This window comes from Streptopelia decaocto, assembly GCF_964273445.1.
Source record: "Streptopelia decaocto genome assembly, chromosome: 1".
Lineage (NCBI taxonomy): Eukaryota > Metazoa > Chordata > Aves > Columbiformes > Columbidae > Streptopelia > Streptopelia decaocto.
The window spans coordinates 23,119,464-23,136,367 of NC_138663.1; positions in this window are offsets into that span (position 1 = coordinate 23,119,464).

Genomic DNA, 16,904 nt, shown 5'->3' on the forward strand with positions numbered 1-16,904 from the left:
CGACCCAAGGGTGGTGTTTGCTGGCTAATGCCGTAACATGTTAATCTAGAGATTCCTGTTCTCTGAATATAGTCAGCTGTTTTGAAGTATCCTGTCTTATGTGGCTACTACCAATAATATTAATAATGACAAGAGGAAACATGTTTAGATTTGGGTTTGCATTTTGCTTGCAATAAAATGCTTTGCAGAAATGTATCTCCAAACCAGTATTGACTTCTTTTCAAATAACATATAAGATGATATTAATTTGCTTTTAGCCTTTTTAAGGCAGAAAATCTATTTAAGTAAAGTGTTCTAACAAGACAGAATTTTCCTTTAATTTCAAAGGATGTGTGCAATATAGCAAGTAACTATAACGTTACACAGAAGATAAATTATATCAGTTTCTGTGGAACGTTATTGCTTTTCTCATATTGTGTCTTTTCAAAGTTATAGTGCTGAAGGAAAAGAAACTTTATTTTATATTTTGTGAACAGTGGGTATACTTGCTGAAACCTGTAACGTTTTCTGATATTAATTTTAGCTATTTTAATCCAAACTAGAAATAATCCTCTTCTGTGCTAACTTCTACTTCTGAATCAAAACTCCAAAGATTTAAAATCAACATTTGAATGTATCTCCTCTGAAAATGGTGTAAAAGCATAGTGTAATGAAGAAACACTGTCTTCATAAGATAGAGGTGTACTGTATTCAAATGCTGTTTATTAAGAAAAATAGGCAAAATGAAATGAAACAAAAAGATAAAGAAAGCTCCTGGAGACAGTATATTAAGTTTCTCTCTTTCCTTAAATTAATAACTGCAGACAGGAAAAGTGGCCCCAGTAGCTACTTTTATAGGCAGCGGTGTAAGTGGTGTCACAATTAAGCTTTTCGTAGCAGTGAAAGAGCATTGTGCAGAAGAGGTGGCAGTCAGCTCCTCGGGGATTGCAGCTGGTTGCCACCCAACTAATTGAAATTCCTCTGCTGTGCTGGCTGCTGCTGGACCACTGTGGAGCTGGCCACCCTCTGCTCTCATCAGCCAAGCAAATACTGTATCTATCAGTCTGAATCCAAGTGAAGGATGTTCCTGTAAGACACATCCCAACAGCGCTGGTAGGGCTTAGCGCACTGAAGTCACGGTGGATGTCGCTCTATCGGCCTCGGCAGGGAAACCTGCTGCACGTAGTACCAGCTATCTGCTCTGTGACGTGGTGTTCACTGTTGTGTGCAGTCTCCACCTTAGCTGGAAATAGTTTATCTCACGTATCCAAATATGCAGTGTAAATACTGTTATATATGTAAGATGCAAATTAGATATTAGGGGTTGTTTACATTTATAAATTCTATATTTTTATTTATAAATGTAACATTAGCTTGCACTGGTGAGGAGTCCATCCTAGAAAACGAGTGTGAAAATGAGTTATCAGCACCACAGTCTAAAAGTTTGTCTTTTGTTTGTTTTGATTCACTTTCCTTTTTTTTTTTTTTTTTTTTTTTTTTAAATAACTGCAGGCCCTTCTTGGTTGAGTTATAAAAAAGAAGAAATATTTTGTCTATTTCATATTCTATTCACTTCAAGATGTTAACTGAGCCATCAATAAGCATTTATCTCAGCACTTCCCAAAAATTGACTCTTCATATTGGTCATAGGAAATAGGCAAGGTTTCCTATTTCAAAGCTGAGCTCAAGGATATTCTTGGAAATTACGTACTATTTAAAACATCATTTCAGGTTAATTAGTATTGAAATTTTTGCTTTACAAAAATTACATTTTAATTTTGAGCATCTGTAAAGAAAAGCTATTGACAATGATGTCAAACCATTTTGAATAATAAATCTACAACTTCCACTAGTATTAGTAAAAGTTGCAATACAAAGTCTGTATATATAATAAAATATACAATAAAAATATAGTCTGTATATATAATAAAAATTACAATACTTTGAATAGCAGTTTTAGTGCTAAAAATATGGGTTTTTTTTGTTAAAAATGTTGTTTATTTGAAGTAGCAGTAACACTGAATAAATTAATGGGAAGATAACAGAACTGTGACTTTTGCATAACTCAATATCACAAAATAATTTACAACATGCGTCCAGCCTTCAGACTCCAGGAGACCAAATTCAGCACCTTCCTTTACCAGAGAGGGGAAGATGGAAGCTCTGTCCTTCATGGGAATGCCCTAAAGACCAGATTTGGGACTAAAGAGAGGGTGTACACATAACACACCATTTGAGTACACACATTTAAAGATTCATATGACCACAGAGGAGAAATAGGAGAAGAATGATTTTCTATTATCATAATTAAGACACTTTAGAGATAATGAAACCTTTAGTCTCATCCTAGATACAGTGAATGGTATGTTCTTTAGGAAATTGTCACTGGATATAGATACAATAATTTGAAACTGGGTCTTCACTTTCACAAATGAATGTAGTCTAGAAATCTTCCTGTTTCTACTTTCACCCTCTCTTTCCACAAATTTTCTGTTGGTTTTTTTTTTTTTTTTCCAGATATTAACTTAACCTGTTCCTAAGGAGTTCCAGTGACAGAGACTTTGACAGGCAGTCTGTTTAATGCTTACCATCCTTAGTATCAGCAAGACTTTAGCTCTTTTGCTGCAGTTTAAGGTGTTTCCTATTTCCCATCTGTCATGGGAGATTATTCTCTTACTTTTTGAAATCCTTTTACGTCTTGAAGACTGAACATCTTCAGGACTGGAAGTCACGTGTCTGTGTATGTGTACTGCAAATTCTTTCTTTCCTCCTTTCACTTTTTTTTTTTTTTTCCCCAGGATAGATTTCTGCTTATATACATCTGTGTGATGCTTATTTTATTTCTCAACAGCATGATACTGTTGACTCATGACCTGAATTGTTTTCTGAAGAACTGCTACCAAGCTGGTTATTTCCTATCCTGTATTTATGCAGTCAACACTTACTGAAGACATCTGTGAGCTGTGAACCCTGCTCTATGGACCACCTGCCAGTAAATCATGTGTTGTAATGTACAGAATACCAATGCCAAAGTCCCTTTTGGAGCTCTACATGAATTGTGGTATTTTTTTAACCTCTCCATATCAGCACTGAATTGAATTTTAGTAACAGTATCATTTTGGACCTGATACTTCGCTGTTTAACATGATTTACAAAAGCATGAGAAATTGTGGCAAAGTGAGATGAATATATTTCCTGACAATATAACATGTCCCAAAAATTAGTAATGTTTCAAGTTCTTACTTTTCTAATAGCCCAGTTTCTCTCCTACAGCAAAACTCAGTGATTTTACAGGTACAGACTGTGCACCAATAATGTCCAGCCACTAACAGGGTCTGGTGCAATCTTCTGAATTGTATAACATGACTCAATGGATAAGTAGCTCCAGAACCTCCACTAAAGTGGGCTTAGTCAATTCCAGATTTTTTTTCTGTTTCATTTACCATAAAATAATTTTAGTTCTCTAATGGAGTATTAGGTACTCCAGAATTGGGACAGGATATCTGCTCAATCAGTTGCTATATATGTAATGAGACAGGGTTGCACTTCCAGGTTTATGATCACAGATCCAAAACTGGATCCACCCATTACTGTGTCCTGACTCCATGATAGTACCCAAATCCTCTGCAAGGGACAACCATGAGCAGAAAGAGGCTGGTGGGACCTCAGTGTATTCCAGGTGGTGTGCTGCTCTACATACCTTCTCAACAGTCTGACTACACCCTCAGCAAACAACCCTGTCTTTTATTGGTATCATCGTTTCAACATATGCTATGGATCAGTTCCTTTTACACTCTTGGACTCAAGAAAAACCCCAGAAATCCTTTCCCTCTTCAGGATTTCATTTGTTAAACCCTCAACTTAATGCCCAGAACTGCTTGTGACAAAATCAACAGTGCCGCAGGTAGTGATGGAGTGCAAGACTAACACTGGCAAAAGAAAACCACAATTATAATTTCACGCACACACAAATATAACCCTCTATCTATCAAGACAAATGTAGTATAGATTGTAACATGATGCCCTAAGTGTTTGAGCACAAGATAATAACAGCAGCTTTGAGAATACAGGCATGAATGATACCTGGGCCTCTGCGGATATAGCCACAAATCAGAAACAGTGAATCACTGATCACTAAAGGAATGTAGCCTTGAAAACTGGACAGAGCTGGTTTATGGTGTAACAAAGAGAACAAAACCCATACATGCAGCACATGGAAATCATCCCACATATGCTGCCAAGACAAATGTAATAACAAAAAAGCTAAAAGGTGGTCACAATTTCTACAGGAAGAGGGAGGGAGGAAACAAAAAAAGAGAAAAAATGCTCTAATGTTTCCCATGGTTTAAGGTTGCTGTGCCTGATCAATGCCACTACTTATCTGCAGCAATTCTTCTGTTCCCTTTGGTAGACAAAGAACATTGTTTTTTCATTTGCATTTGCTGTATTTTGCTACAGTAGTTACATGTAGTGTCAACTTTTACTATGCAATCGGCTGAAGCAAACAAGATTTTTTAAAAGATGTATGTATGTTTTCTGCTTCATTTTTCCCACATGACAAGGTAATCGATGCTATAGGACTGAAACAGAATATATTTGCATGCTGCCCTATAGATAGCTAGAGAGATCAATAGATATATCAACACATAGATGGATATTCCCCTATATTTTTATATTTCTTTACTGAAATGGAATTCTACTCTCAATAACTGATGAACAGATCTTCATTGATTTAATAGAGCTAGTGGGGTTCATTAAATGTTGTACACACAGAGAGAAAATGTAAAACTCAGATATTGTAAAGATATAATCAGCATATATCAACAAAAAAATATTATAAATATTATTCAATACTAAAAATCCTCCTTAGTACATATTGTCTTTTAAGGATGTAAACTAAGAAATTTTTTTGGAAAATACAAATCACTAACACACTGAAAGTTTATAATACCAAAGACAATTTCAATAATTAATAAGTTCCTAGGAATCAGAAATTGCTTTTGCTGCATGGATATTAATTTGATATATATCATTATTGTGTCCAAAAATTTCAATAGAGGATGATAATAAAATCTGAAACCTGAATCTGCTAACTTGATGGAACTTATTCTTCAAAAATTACAGCTCTCGTTTTTTTATTAAATACTTGTTCAAGATTTTGCTACTGTAAATTATCTTGATGTATACTCTCAGCGAGAAGTTTGGTATCTAATACTTCCCTCAGCTCCTTTCTCAGGAGCACACTGAAATGGAAGTCATAGAACCACTTAGGTTAAAAAAAGACCCTTAAGATCACTGAGTCTAATTGTTAATGTAATATTAACAAATCCACCAATAAATCATATTTTAATACATAAGACTATTTTTATAAATTTGGTATTTTAAGATGGATAGGTACTATTTGATAAAGACATAGAATTTCTAATATAAATAAACTTTTTTTTTCTACCATAAATAAACTGCATATACACATACTTATAGATACATATATGCTTACGTAAAATAGTGGACATATGGAAGGTACTGATCAACAGTAATGATAAACTTTGCTCTCTTACCTCCTTTCTTTTCTACAGTTTCTGCATTTCTTAGAAAACCACCAATTAGGTAGAAAATGCCAGTATTCCATACTAGCAATGAGCATACATTCTTGCAAGCACATGAAAAATAACTGAAAGAGAAGTGTTACTGAAATGTATTTCAACATATTGTAGAAGAAAACAATGCAAACAAGTATGTTAAAGTTTCAAGTAGCAGAGAGGTCTATGTTGACAGAAGGAACACTTTTTCTGTAAGATGGAAAAGTCATTGATACTGGCACAAAATATTGTGCTGGACATCCACCATCGAGCAGCAGCAGAAATTATTTGTTTATACCCAAGTTATGAGAGTGATCTTGTATATGAGAAAGTGGTAACAGACCATCACTTTTTGGACTGTGAAACATTCAAATCAAGTCACCAAACTTTGAACTTGTCCTGATCAGGATGGGGAGTGAGCACAACCCACACTTCAGTAAACTGGTAATGTGATGCTTGCAACTTCTCAAATTGATTATTTGACAGGATTTGAACCCCAGCAAACACATCCTGAGTGATACCAGTGTTTCTGAGGAACTTGATAATCAAAACACACACTTTTTCAGAGGATGTTTTGATTGCCAAACACTACTTTTGTTGCCAAATTAGCTTTAAAACTCCAACCTAAGTAGGAGGTGACTTTTTCAGCTGAGGAAGATCGCTCATTAGAAATACACTGCTTCCATCCCAAACCTGCTGTTTGGACCATGGGCTGTGAGGTGTAACCACTTCCAACAGAGAGGTGTCCATCACCCCTCTGAGTTTAATAGTTTCTGCATGATTTGCCCTGTACTTAACATTTCCCACACATCATATTATCATATGCATGTACCTAAGCTATCATGAATTTAAAATGATCTATATTTAGACTGTATAATTTCTTTCACTTGCAATTCCTATGTGAAGTAAATGAAGCTCTGCAACAGTAATATACCTGTTTGAGCTTTTGTGTTTTAGAAAGCCACTGTCTTATCTACAGATATGCTATGTTATAATTTTTAGAATCAAGTTAGTCCTTGGGGGCTTACATAAGCAAGTATCTGGATGAGAACTACTGAATCATTACTGTTAACTTTGGCTGTTTTGGGTTTTTATTATGTTATTTATAAAAATTGATATGTTCAGATTTATCCAAGGCCTTGGCAGAGCTTAAGTAGCAAGAAGTGTATGAACCTATAATATGATCTATGAAAAATATGCTATGTCACTCTGAGGATCCTGAGTTGTCTTCTGTTCAGATAAACATACCTTGACCTTTAGCAAGAGCTAAACGAAAACTGGTAAAGGCTCTGAAGTACAAATTGTTTTGCAACACAAATATTCTGTTATTTGAGCCTGTCTATTCTGGTGACTGAATTACACTATCAAAAAGAAAACTCTGCAACCCCTTTATGTCTTACAGTCTTCTCTTCATTTAAAGTTGCCTTGACTGTAGCACCAATATATATAAATATAAATCAAATGGATTCTGTTAGTCTCATTGAATTATCACAATAAACTAAACTAAACTAAACTAAACTAAACTAAACTAAACTAAACTAAACTAAACTAAAATAAAATAAAATAAAATAAAATAAAATAAAATAAAATAAAATTTCAGTACTAATTGGAAAGAATATTACAAAGAACAGAGCCAGTTTTGGGAACATTTTCATTCCTTAGAAGGGAGGGAAGAAAGAGACCCATGTCTTCTCTACTGCCTAAGATCCCTGAAAGTTTAATAACTGAAACCCTCTTTTATACTCTTTTTAATAATATCATTTTTTTAATAGATTGATAGGTAAAATAAACCCAGTGTTTCTGGTTTCAGTTTCTTATTCAAACTGAAAAGACTGATTCATTATTGATTACAAACAAAATTATTCTATGATTCTATGATTTTTACTGAAGACAAATTTACAATCCAAACTGTATTTCTTGACTGGACCACGTGTCTCACTTTAGCTGTGAAATCATGTGAAAGGACATCACTGACCTTCTTTCTGCCTGCTCTCACACTCATCTTGGTTTGGATCCACAATTCATGCTCGCAAAGGCCAGATGGCAAAACAGAACACAGAAGTCCAAGTATAAAATACAGTTGATTTGCACAAATCTAGACGAGTTTAGGTATCTGTTCTGCTTTCAACACAGAAATCTCTTGGTTTTGTCATGCCATTCAGGTCCCATTGATTTCTTCAGAAATCCATCCCAAGTTTGGGAAAGCCACAAAAGAGAAGATATGCTGACAACAGACACTTTCAACACTTTTGGAATCAATTTTCACTGACCTGAGAAAGGCAAATTCTGCTTGCACTGCCCACTCTCTACACTCATCACCAGCTTCACCCTGTTGTTCCAGCCTCACAGAGACAATCTACTGAGTTATGGGTAAAGTGAGCATCTGGTCTGCCATTTACCTGTAGCCATTTGTACCACTCTACACTACCCTCTTTTTTTCATGCTCTCCAACTTTTCTCTCTAACATTCCTCTCCAAAAAGAAACAACGAAAATTTTAATTTCCTAATGCTCTTCTTAAAGGCACTGTGAAAGCTAGAGCCATACATGATGGCTCCTATTAATTTCTGTGTGTATCAGAAATTAATCCAATGGAATTTATAATGTAAACCTAGTTTATATGAGCCAGGATCAAGGTTTGTGAGAAGGAGGCATTTCATGTGTGAGAAAAGATCAGCTTAAGAGTACAATGTTCTAAACTAACTACAACCTACCAGTAAGTTTATGGCCAAATGCACTTGGATTCACTGTTAGCCCATTCCCAGTTACACAAACAGAGATTCTTTAGAAGTAGATTATAACAATAGTACTGTTTTTATGACAATGTCAACAAAAAGAGGATGGATTTCATAGTCTTTCATTCACAAATATATTAGCTCAAAAAGTCCTGTATCTATGTCAAAAAGGAAATGCTTTGCATATTTCTTTCAGAATCCAACTTTTGTATTAGACACTTAAAGGCAGATAAACCTTAACGTCTGTGACGAACTACCATCTATATAGCTGAAACTAGCTAAAACTGCATGTGCTGCCATCCACTGACTCCCACGTTTTTCTTCTTCACTGCGATGATCTGTGCAGGCTTGCAGTTACTTTAATACATTTGAAAAAAAGAGAAAATATTAATGTACCATTTTTATATTTCCCTACATCACTCTAAGACTGTCAATTTAAAGATGGCAATTTTTTTCTTCTTCTCACATTTTCCATCTTACTTCCATTTGTCTCTACGAGGATGCATATATTCAATCTAATTTTGCTACCACGTTCTTTTGCATTTGAATCAATGGTTTATTTGTCAAGCATCCTTGTGTCTGAAAAATAATTTGTTCTATTTCAGTTCTGCCTGTTTCCTCAGCTCTTTTTCTGTCCCATCTTTCTTACTTTGCATCTATGTTTCCTTGATATTTTTTCTTCTACCTCATTTAATAGCATGATACCCCTAGTTAATTGGTGTTATCTGTACACTGGGTTTTTTTACTATTGCTCTCCCATGGGGCTCATTATCCCAAGAAATTTCTTTCAGTTTCTTGTTGCATCACATGGAATGGCTGTTTCACAAGATCTCTGTCCAGGTAATGTTAATCACACTTTGCAAGTTTCCTGTGTTTGGGGAAAAATTTTGCTAGTTTTTCATGAGATTATAAGTATTTCGTGTGAGTTCTGAGACCGTAAGGACCTAGTTCTTTCAGGAACTTTTTGCTTACAGATGATAAATTTCCATTGATTCTAGTGGGATTTGAGATGAGAGTCCTTGATGATAATGTATTCATCTCTCTGGGTAGTGCCTGCAGTTCCTTACTCACACCGCACAGTTTCAAGGCAGCCACCCAATGAGCTAAATCCATCAAGTCAGATCATACAAAGAACAAAAAGTGCATTGTACACCAGCAGAGGTGTCTAACATTACTGTCTCTACGTACAAGTACAATAGCAGACAAGAGCAACAGCTTAGAGATAACTAATCTGTGGTTTGACAGTACTGACAAGGTCAAAACCTACTTATTCTAATCGGGTTTCTTCAGTGTCAATTCCTGGTTTATAGACTTGCAAAGACCCAATTGTCTATAGGTACAAGAATAAAGAGGGTGGTGTAATACTACAATTTAAAGAATCAATGTAATGTGATTTTCCAAGAGTCTACTAAAGTCTAAGAACAAATTTCATGCCTCAGAAGATTTCAGCTGCAAGTGAAAGCCATATACGAAGATCTCGGTTTTAATAGAAATAAGAACCCACAGTGAATAGAAGTCAGAGATCTCATATATGAAGATTTCAGCTGCAAGTGAAAGCTGTATACTAAGATCTCAGTTTTCATAGAGATAAGAACCCACAGTGAATAGAAGTCAGAGATCTCTTATACTATCATGTAATAATTTTTTCCCTTCCATTCGGTTATTTAGCAATGCAGTAGGCATGGAAACAGTGATACAGTATGAGAAAACTCAGAGATGAAAATCCAAGCTTCTTTGGAATACAAGGGAAAACTTTCTGGCTACATAAAGACTAGGAACTGGAACATACACACTATATTGCAATCTTAGTGGAATGACAGAGGAAAAAATACATGTTGCAGAAGCAAAGGAGGTTGTAAGGAAGCACCAATACACTGATCTTTTTGCAAAGAGGTAGAAAGATATTGACTGTCACCATTTGTAAGCAGTAAGTTGTTTTCTTTTTGAGGAACAGACATGGATTTCTTTAATAGAATCATAGAGTATTTAAGGTCACAGAGATGTCTGGAGGTCTTCTAGTCTGACACTCTGCTCATAACAAGTCCAATTAGGCCAGGCTGCTTAGGGACCTGTACAGCTGGTTTTTAATATCTTCAAAGACTGAGTTGACTTGACATCTTAGGGCAATCTGTTCTAGTGTTTGACCATCCTTATGGGAAAATAAAAACATAATTTCCTTTTATAACTAATAAGAATTTATTAACTGTTTGGGAATGGCCAAAACTTGACACAATGCTCCAAATGTGGTCTCACAAGTATTGAATACAGGGGAAGGCTCACCTCCCTGGAGCTGCTGGCAACAGTCTAGCTAATACAGCTGAGACGCTGTCAGCGTTCTTTGCTCAAGAGGTCAACACATGTTTTCTATTAGATCCTTTTCCCTGTCACCACTTTCTATCCATTTAGTGCCCACTCCATACTGTTCATGTGGTTATTCCACCCCAGATGCAAGACTTTGCACTTGCCTCTGTTGAACTTCACAAGTTTTCTGTCAACTCATTTTCCAGCCTGGTGAAGCCATTCAAAACATCCAGCTAAGTGATCACTCTACCCAGTCAGGTTTGCGGTCTTGCTGAGAATACACTCCATCCCATCATCCAAGTCAGTAATGAAGACACCTTATTACACAGGATAAAATATAATGGACAGTGGTTTGACACAGATAAACTGATTTTTTTTAAAAATGAGCTATGAAAAATGAGCTATTGGTCATTTAGCCAATAGATTCATTTTACTCATGTGAGTATTGCAATAATACTAATACACACAAGATCAAGTATACAAACCCAGGTGACTGAAACCTTACAATCCATTTGCCTAATTAGCAAACAGATGAAGAAAAATGGGAAAAGAGAAGGGTTTTAATAAGAACCAGCAGTTTCTCTTTGTAGTAAATAATTCCCAAGCAGCTGAGGTCCTTAACTGTCAATTTGTTTATATAGAAAATTTGTTAGAGGATTCAGTTAATGCCATTCTGATGTGATAAAAAACAGTCAGTATTATTACTGTGAAATGGCTACTTTAATTAAGTTGATTTTTTGTGCTAGGCCTCAACAAAATGTATCAAACCTACAGAGATAAAGACTGAAAAAGTTCCCGGTGACTTTCATTCTTACATATATGACCAGTGAAATACTGCGTACTGTCTAGACTGTGTCACCATCCATCATCTTAATCTCCTTATATCAGCCTCCAAAGAACATCTTACTGAGGAAAGGAAATGTTTTTGTGACAGGTCATCAACTAGTGTTTTTATCCAGTGCTCCCAAGATTTTGTCTACCTTCTTTCTAGCTGGTTGTGTACGAAGCTCTGAAAGATACAGAAATGTCATTCATGTTACACACCAGTTTATTCCACCTGTTTTCTCTCAGTACAAAGGCCATCATTTCTATCTAGTTAAATCAAAGAATAGTTGGGTCTTTAAAAGAGAAAAACGAGGAAAGAAAGAATTTCCTAATGAAACACACTCTTGCTAAAAGACAATTTACATGTTTTATATCTACGGTTAAATGAAATGCATGAGAAAAAAATAAAGAAACATTAACATATTAGTATGTCTTCCCTCTGCACCATTTTCCTGCTACTAGACAGGTGCTGTGACCAGGAACTGTAGTTACAGATTCAGAGGATTACTGAACACTGAATTTTCCCAATGCTTATTGTAAAGCACTGTGTCCCAGTACTTACTGGGACATATGAGTAGAGAGTCATATTTCCTAACTTGTGTCTATTCCGATTAGCCTTAAAGAGTGATTGTTTCATAATTTTTCCAATGATGTAACTATAAACTGTTAGCTGTGTTTTTCTACAGCATAGCGCATTTACCCAAGTAATTCTAAAATACATATTTATACTGCCTGAATAATGCATTAATATTTACTAACATAATATAAAATAAAACCAGCTTTATTTTATATTACAATACAGCCTTGAGAAGAACAGTTTTCTAAAAAGTATCATCAAAATGGTAAATTATAAAAATTTTAACTTCAGCTTCATATATGTGTGTATATAAATATACGTATTGAGACAGAGAAAAGGAAAGATAAAGTAAAAATAATTCTTTATTATTTTAATTTGAGTAAGCTTGACCTGAATTGGAATATTTTGCTGCATGGATATAATCCTAAATATACAGTTTAAGCAGACATCTTCGGTTCAGCAAAGGAACAAAAATAATTAAAGTGTGTTTTTTAAGGAGCTCTAATTCAGTCCACTGGTCTTTCATAAATCATGATTCTTGAACAACTAGAGGTCCCGTTTGTAATCTAAGTGATTTAACAATAAAAAGATATGAATAGGATGGCAAAAACAATGCCACACAACTCTACCTGTGTTATTGCAAATAGAACCAATTTGGAGAATTCTTCTTTTGAACCATGCTTGACCTTTCTCATTTCTGTTGTTTTGCTATAGGTAAACTGTAACTACAACTTTATTTTGTCCTTCCAAAAGTTGAGTGAGGAAAAAATTCTTTTTTTTTTCTAAGAATTTTTTTTTCTTGCTAACAAAGTCCACTATTAAAATTACTGAATGTTAACATTACAAAGAAAAAACATGTTTGTAGCCATACACTGTGAAGTATATCCAGAGAGTGGTGATATGGTCCCTGTGATTACCCATGTTCTGGTCCCAAATATAAACACAAATCCCACTACCTATATCCTCTGTATCTTAATATCAAGATATATGAAAGGATACATTTACATGGAAAATTCAAGAAGACTGAAAATAATATGGTAAATAAATACTCTAAACCATGAAACATATAATGGCATATTTTGTGGAGAAATCAATCATTTCTGTGACTACTCTTCAGGTGCAAGTGTTCCAGTAAAATTTACTTCCCTCACTTTCTCCAAAAGCTTGGGAGCATTTTAAATGCCTATTTAAAAGGTATAAATGGCAGTCTTTTCCCAGTATTATAAAATTTCTCAATACTAGGGACATTTAGGAGATAATAAATAAAAGCTTTTCATAATGCCAATTGGAAAAATTGAGCAGTCTTTCACAAACTTGTTATTAAAACTTTTCATCAAGTATCATTTCTCTACAAAAATTTGCAGGAGATAGATTCTTTGAAAAACTTAAGTGATGCTGTAATAATATTCTAAAGTTGTTGTAGCAATCAGTCACCTTTTTGCTGGGATAGCAAGGAAAGGAATTTCAAGTTAGTGTTAAATGAACACCTGCAGGTGACACTCACCAAGAAAGAGGGTTCTTTGCCTGTCTGGAAGTGTGATCAAGTCTTTACATGATGCAATATTTGTCTTTTTGCTTGTTTATGCACACATTTTTTATGATGTTGTTATGGAGATCAACAAATTATTGCTCCCACACTTTCCACAGTTTCCTCTACTCACCAGACCTCTTGGTTCTCCATGTGGTAGCTGGCCAGATTGCACACTGGCTTGCGTGGTCATCTGAGGTGCCTTCGCAGCCTAACCCTTCTGCCTGAGCTCCACTGGGCTGGGGATCACCCTCTCCTCTAACATCTCTGCCAGAAGCTGCCATACTTGACAGCAGGCAAGGATTTGCTGAGAACCAGAGCTAAGCAGAGGCTACCACGTGGCCACTCCAGGAGATGCCAGCATTTGGAAATGGGAAGGGAGTAGATCCCCACTGGCTGAATCTCATGCATAAGGCATCAAACTTGCTGCTTTAAGACTAACACTTATAAGATTTCATCTATGTGTGATTAATGTTGTGATGAGCTGAGGATCTTTTCTCTGGGTGAATTTTTTGTGGAAATATGTAGTCAAATGATTTTGAAAATGGAAATAGCAGATTTTGGAAACTCCCCAGTATCCTTGCTCAGAACACCTGAGACTTGGCAGATGAAAAACAAGGAGCCTTGGGAGATGGAGGATGGAAGATTTTGTGATCCTGCTCCTAAAAATAGTGTGTGGGCAAGATGGCCTAAAACTAAAGAGCAAAGAAGATGGACAAGGGAGCTAGCTAAAAACAGATGGGAAAGTAAGCTTCAAAACTGGCCTATTTCATTGGAAGATCTGCTGAAGTCATCATGTTTCTCTAAACATTTTTGATCTCAACAAATTCTGTCAGAATAAGATTACCATAAAAGACATCTAGTGTTTTTTCCAGTAAGTAAGGCAAAGAATTGAAGAAAGAAATAGAAAAATTTTGTGTGTTAGAGTAGTTGAACAATATCATAATGAAATGGATTCTATTACTTACTGTGCCATGAAACTCCATGTGATGCTAGGCAAAACAGTTATCTGAATTTTATGGGTCCCTGCAGCCCATGTGCTGCTTATGATTGCCTTGTAACCTGGATTTTCTTTGCAGAAATTCTGAAAAAGCATGGAGTCACATGAATTAATCAAGCCTGTGCTTTTAACTTGCATGTTATATTTAAAGAAAAGCAAGGTGCAGAAAACATGCATAAATTGTTTAAATATGGACAGAACCTTACTGCGTTCATTCTAGCATCTAGCTCAGTTTACCTACTGCAGAGATAATGGAAAAGTATGAAAACTGATGCATGACATCTTGAACAAACTTTAGCATTCTAGCAAGTGACAAATGACATAAAAAGCACATAAGGAAATTATTATTTCTTTCTTCAAAGTAGAGTTTGGATAATGGGCAACAGAAAACAGCTAGGCTGAAAAACTGATTATTAATAAAATGCAAGCAAATATTAATCAATGGTTTGTGTCCCAAGAGATTTTGTCATGTTAACTGAATGAGAGGTAGTTTATGTGGGAAAAACTTGAGGAAAAAATGTGACCATACAAGCAAAGACTGTAGCTAAGTGCAAACATATAAGAATTACGGTGTCTCAAATGCCATATATATGACATTTCATAACTTTTGAAAACATTTGGGGGTTGGACTAGATGTCCTATAAAGGTCCCTTCGAACCCAAACTATTCTATGATTCTATGGTTCTAGGACTCCATAATACCATTGCAATGTTAATGATGCTATTTTAACGTAAGGCTTTTATGTCTGTGGCAGATACTTGTGATTTTGTGAGAACCTAGTAATAAGCATGTCATCATAAATGAAAGGAGGGTTTAGCTGTTGGTAATACCTTCCCATACAGATTCACAGTTCCACTCTGATTTCTCATTTGGTATTTTCAGTATTGTTCGCATGTTCACAGATTCATACAAGCTGTTCTATGCAGAGTTCTTTATGAAGTAGAGCAAAGCATGCTTAATTTGGAGCTAATATGGGTGCCAGTGAAAAACAGAGATTTCACATACAGGTGTGTTTCATATTGCCAGAGCTGTGGGCCAGCACAAATTGATTGTAAGGAAATATGGAAAAGCAGCACAGAAGTAACAAATAGGGAATGCCAAGCACTACAATGTCTCAAATTCTACTCCCCTTTGAGCTTAGATTAGTAACTCTCTGTTCAGTAACTGTGCAGAGCATTGAAATCTCTTTAGAGAGTAAATGTCTTTTTGAATAGACCATGGTAATGGTAATAACCACTTTTTACATAGCAGTCATCCAAAAATGGGAAATTTAGGCTCTTCAATTTAACCATGAACTGCATCCCAGGTTAGTAGTTACAGCATGTCATTTCCAGGTATAACCCATAGAAGGAGAAAAACAGGCTATTTTTACTGGTCCCATAGATGACACTGTATAAAAAACACTACAAGAGGAAAAACAGAAGCAAAAGCTTGATTCTGGGAACTAGCTATTGAGGCAGCAACTGGCAAATGGACTTCAATGCCCAGGTCTCAAAATGTTTAATATCTTTAACATTATAGGGAAACAGATACGTTGAAATTATCAAGGACTCACAGTTGAATATCTTCATCCCAAAGCTATAGCCTTATGACTAAGGGATCAGCATACCTTAGTTAACTTATTGGAGGAATGCATTATCTTAGGAAACGTAGTTTTGAATCCTTTCTGTGACTAAGAATTTATATCCCTGGATTCCCAGGAGAAAGTGCTAACCCCAAGGCTGTATCCAGCACGCCCAGAGCTTTCATCTAGCTTAATGAAATCAGATACATCCCCTGTGCCTTGTGTTGAATTTATGGGGGTTTCTTTGTGGTAGGAAAGGACAGAACAAGCCTAATAAATTGTCAATTACAAGGAATTATGGTGTATGTAGATTGGTCAGGGCTTTGGCAAGTGGTAGAGATGTTGCTGTTCAGATCAGGATTTTCAAAGTCACAAACAGTTGAGTTCTTAGTAGCTCTCAGGTTGACAAGGTAACATCCTATCCAGTTTTTAGTACCTCCAGAATTAAGCAGCAATACAAATGTGTAAATAAACACAACATTTTTTTCTAAATATTGTTAAAGTTGTATCCAGAGCAATTGCTACCTTCATTTTTGGTTCGCAGAACAGATTACAATTGTTTGGTGATTATGGTGATTCACTAAAGTATCTATCTATCTATCTATCTGTCTGTCTGTCTGTCTGTCTATCTATCTATCTATCTATCTATCTACCTACCTACCTACCTACCTACCTACCTATATCTATATCTTCTCTCTCTCTCATCTCCATCTCTATCATCTCTATCTCTATCTCTATGTAAGTGGGGAATTCTCTAATTAATAATAGTTTTGGATATTTTCCCAAATATATAAACCTTCAAATACTGATAATGAACA